The sequence below is a fragment of the Triticum dicoccoides genome, chromosome 1B, assembly GCF_002162155.2.
Source record: "Triticum dicoccoides isolate Atlit2015 ecotype Zavitan chromosome 1B, WEW_v2.0, whole genome shotgun sequence".
NCBI classification, from domain to species: domain Eukaryota; kingdom Viridiplantae; phylum Streptophyta; class Magnoliopsida; order Poales; family Poaceae; genus Triticum; species Triticum dicoccoides.
This window is the reverse complement of record NC_041381.1, coordinates 530,565,009-530,570,253: the sequence shown is the minus strand read 5'-3', so window position 1 is coordinate 530,570,253 and position 5,245 is coordinate 530,565,009.

Here is a 5,245-nt window from a genome sequence, read left to right as displayed (position 1 = left end):
AAAGGTGGTTCATTTGGCCACCTCATGTTCGGATCATTGCCCCCTGTTGATACACTTGGAGGGTCTGCAGGACCAGCCGCGTCGTCCCACCTCCTTGCGTTATGAAATCATGTGGGAACGTGATACTGGCCTGCCCCAAGTGATTACTGATGCATGGAACAAACACAAAACTACAGGCGGCATGGGGTCGGTGGCCAGGTCCCTCCGGGAGGTTCTGAAGGATATGAAAGAATGGAGTAAGAAGCAGTTTGGTAATGTGTTGAAGGATATTGAGAGGCTCCGCACGCAACTGGCGGATCTGCAGCTGGCTGGAGCAGACCGTACTATAGTCCGGTATAAAATGAACCAGCTCGATGAGCTCCTCTACAGAGAGGAGATGCTATGGCTTCAGAGATCGCGGATCACTTGGCTGAAGGAAGGTGAGCGCAACACCAAATATTTGCATCGGAGAGCTGTTTGGCGGGCCCGTAGGAATCTTATACAACGCCTACGGAAGCAGGATGGATCATGGTGCAGCGTGCCATCGGATATGGAGAGGATGGCCCACTCCTACTTCAAGGAGATTTTCACAAAAGATCCTACCCTATCCCCGGATGAGGTGTTGGATTGCATTGCTCCAAAAGTTACAGAGGAAATGAACATGATGTTATGTAGGCCTTATTCAGAAGAGGAGATTCCTAATGCTTTATTTCAGATCGGGCCTCTAAAAGCTCCGGGATGTGATGGACTACCTGCAAGGTTTTTCCAACGGAATTGGGCTCTACTCAAAACTGAAATTGTTGCTGCGGTTCGTGAGTTCTTTGCGTCTGGGGTTATGCCGGATGCTGTCAATGATACGACTATAGTGCTAATCCCTAAGGTTCCTTTTCCTAAGGACCTGAAAGATTTTAGGCCAATAAGCTTGTGCAACGTTATATACAAGATCATCTCAAAATGCATGGTCAACAGATTGCGGCCTATTCTCAATGAGCTCATATCTGAAAATCAGAGCGCCTTCATCCCGGGGAGGCTGATCTCTGATAATTCTATAATTGCGTTTGAATGTATTAACCATATCCAGTCAATAAGGAACAATGCAGTTGATCTTTGTGCTTACAAACTTGATCTCTCCAAGGCCTATGACAGGGTGGATTGGGTGTTCTTGGAAAAGGCCTTGGCCAAATGGGGCTTCTCACCTGCCTGGATTGCTCGAGTTATGGCATGTGTGTCGTCGGTGAAATACTCGGTAAAATTTAATGGGAAGCTGTTGGAGCCCTTCTCTCCGTCGAGGGGCCCCCGTCAAGGTGATCCTTTGTCGCCCTTCCTCTTTTTATTTGTGGCTGAAGCTCTTTCTGCGTTGGTGGAAAAGGCAGCAAGGGAAGAAGGCCTGAGTGGAATCAAGATCAGTAGAAGTGCTCCGGTGATTACACACCTCTTATTTGCGGATGATTCACTCCTATTTTTCCATGCTACTAATCAGCAGGCATTGTTAGTGAAAGGGGTGTTGAACACATTTGCGACGACGACTGGACAACTCATAAACCCGTCGAAGTGTTCCATTCTTTTCTCAAGCCAATGCCAACCGGATGTGATACAAGAGGTCAAAAACACGCTGGATATCACCCTAGAAGCATTCGAGCCCAAGTACTTGGGCCTGCCGGTTCCGGAAGGGAGAATGCATAAGGGGAAATTTGAGACTCTCCAAGAGCGTTTGAGGAAAGTTCTTGTGGATTGGAGTGAACAGTACATGTCTTCGGGGAACAAGGAGATTCTTATTAAATCAGTGGCACAGGCCATACCTGCATATGCAATGAGTGTCTTCAAACTCCCGGCTTCGGTGTGTGATGATCTAACAAGAATGATACGCCAGTATTGGTGGGGGGTTGAGAACGGGAAGAAGAAGATGGCATGGATGAGTTGGGATAAGCTGCGTTTGCCCAAACCCATGGGAGGCATGGGGTTTAGGGATATGAGGGCGTTTAACCAGGCGCTACTTGCTAAGCAGGCCTGGCGGCTCCTGGATAGGCCTGATAACCTATGTGCGCGGTTGCTGAAGGCAAAATACTATCCGTCTGGTCAGCTTCTGGATACGGTGTTCCCAAGCTCCGGATCTGAGGTATGGAAGGGAATCCTACATGGCCTTGAGCTGGTCAAGAAAGGCGTCATTTGGAGAGTTGGCAATGGCTTGAAGATTCGTACTTGGCGCGACCCTTGGCTACCCCGGCCTTCCTCCTTCCGCCCGATAACTCCAAAAGGAAATTGTCGCTTTAACAGAGTCTCTGACTTTTTGGATGACAATGGCGCATGGAATCAAGCTCGGCTGAGGGAGTTCTTTTGGCAAATGGATGTTGATCACATCCTGAAAATTAGAACTTCGCCTCGACAACGTGAGGACTTTTTGGCCTGGTTTCCGGAAAAGAGTGGGGGATTCACGGTGAGAAGTTCATACAAACTAGCTACATATGACCATAATGTTATTACGGCACAGGGTGCTTCAAGTAATGCCCCAGATGGGAACCGTTCGGGATGGAACTACATTTGGAAGTCCGGGGTTCCTCAAAAAATGAAGATCAATGCATGGCGTTGTGCAACGGGGACTATGGCAACACAGAGTTGCAAGGCTTACAGACATCTGACGACGCGCTCAACCTGTCAGTTATGTGGGTTGGAGGAGGAGGATTCATTCCATGCCTTAGTAACTTGCTCACATGCACGAAGCCTCTGGATCAACATGCGTCGCCGCTGGCCACTCCCGGAGGATGATTTCCTGATTCATGATGGGAAAGAATGGCTAACTTCTTTGCTGGCGAAGTGTACGACCGATGTCCGAGATATGCTACTTATGTTTATTTGGCAGATTTGGCAGCTCCGCAATGACTTGACCCATGGAAAGGAGGTCCCCCCTGTACCAGCCACCGTCGACTTTCTTGACAGTTATTACAAGTCCATAAAGCTTGCGGCATGTCACACTACGGAGGAGATTATTAAAGGAAAAATGTCAACCGGGGAGAAGCCGTTGCCAGACCAAGGGGGCAGGGTCATATCGACTCCCTGGCCGGCGCCGCAGCTAGGCCGGGTGGCCCTATCAATTGATGGCTCGTTCCTGAAGGAGGATGGCTTTGCAGCTGTCGGTATGGTGCTTAGAAACGATAAAGGAGATGTTCTAATGGCAGCCTACCGCTTCATCTTCTTCTGCAATGACCCGCTGGAAGTAGAACTACATGCGATCATGCAAGGTTTGGCCCTAGCAATACAACACTCTGACTTACCGGTGGTGGTTCAATCGGACTCGGCTGAAGCGTTATCTAGCTTGACAAATGATGCACTTCGTCGTTCGGCGTATGGACAGATCGTCATGGAGATTAAAGCACTTCTAGGTACTAGGGAGTTTTTTCCTCAAAAGATTACTAGACTTCAAAATAGAGTTGCCGATCGGTTGGCTAAGTATAGCCGTACTGAGCATGCCACAGCTGTCTGGCTGGGCTCGGTTTCACCTTGTATTGAGGACTTGTGGCCTCTCGACTGTAACTCTATTACTCTTCAATAAAGCTCCCTTTACACCCGCAAAAAAAAGGAGACTAGGAACCTCAGTATGAATAGAAGATATACCTCGGATGGTCGAACGGTTGATGGACGGAGAGCAAAGCAGGGTTCCGAGGAAGGAAAATTTGTTTTAGAAGGAAAGGGAAAGGAGCGCCGAACTCGCAGTCGCCGAGAGATGAAGCGTCGCTGGCCGCTGAGAAATTAGGAATCGCTGCGTGAACTGCGTGCGAGATGGACGAAAGGATCAATCTGTTCCTTTTTTATCGACATGCACGTACTAACCTAGGAAATAATCGGAAAGGATCAATCAGTTCCTTTTTTTTTGACCTGCACGTAGTAACTACAGTAGGAACGAACGAATCGATCGCTGGCTCCCTTCCTAGCGAGATGCGTACGTTCCATCGTGCCGCCTGAGGCCCAGCCATCTAGTCCACAGAATTTTTTTGATGACCGGAAATATGTTGGACCATAGTCTACATGTTACCTGGGGAGGGGGCCCCCGATCTTGGGGGCCCGGGGAGGCCGGCCCTGCGGGTAAGGGAGAGGGACGTAGTGGAGGGCTCTGTCCGCCGCCATCACGGGTTACCGGCGGAGCCCGATGAGGACGAGCGGCTCCTCGCGTGGGTCTACCTCCAGTCGCTTACGACGCCGGAGACGGACGCTCGGCGGCTCCTCTGAAAGAACGCGAAGGCTCTCTCGCTTGCCATCGAGCAGTCCAAGCGGGATGCGAAGGAGAAGGCGGCGGAGGCGGCTCGGCTGGCCAAACTCAGGCGCCAACAGGATCGGGCCGTCCAGTGCCTGAAGGGCCTCATCATCGTCTCCTCCTCCTCGCCCGACGATCCTCCACCAGGCGCCGAAGGCTACAGTTGCACCGGCGACCGGAAGGGGAAAGGGCCGGCCCGGAAGTGGTGAAGTTCAATTTCATTTCAAGTATTAGGTGCAGTATAAAATTGTCCGTCGTTTATGTGAACTTTAGTGGACCTGTGAACAACCGTTCGTGATCTTTTGATGAACTATTGTGCTATCCTATATCTGATTCTATGTCAGGTCAGCTGATCTACGTAGTTTGATCGACATTGTATGATTTAGTATGGATATAAGGATTCGGATATGAGATCCACGGATGTCGACGTGATTTAAGGGGTGCCCGGTCAGTGTTCAGGCGCATCCGCAGGCGTTTGAGGGAACGGATTTGTCAAGTCCGGCTGTAGATGCTCTAACACCTTGTCACCCATCTCAGCTCGGCTCGGGGGAGTGCATTTCGAGCGAGCGAGCGCGCACAAATTATTGCTACATCTTCTCATTCTCTAAGGAGCTGTGCAAGAGTGTTTTTTGTCATATGTTCCACTCATCTCCCCTCACTCTGCAAGTTTTTTTACAAGTCGGACTAAAACATAGGAGATGTCAAGCAAACATTAATGGATCTTTTAGATTTATCCAGTAATTATTTGTTGGGAGCCTCTATTTATAAGATGCCTGAAAAAATGGTTTATCAGTCTTTTATATGGACCTTCCGATTTTCATCCAGCCGCCCAAAATAGATCTAGTATTGTTCATCTTCTTCCTCCCGCATGCTCCCATCTTGCCCCGCCCCAACCGCCGGCATCACCACCCATGGCCGGCGAGCGCTACCGTTCACCACCTCCACGCCCTGCCCTCCCCTCAACCTCCCCCTATTGTCGTTGCTGGCCGCCACCTCGGCCATCCATCTAAGCCCTGCACT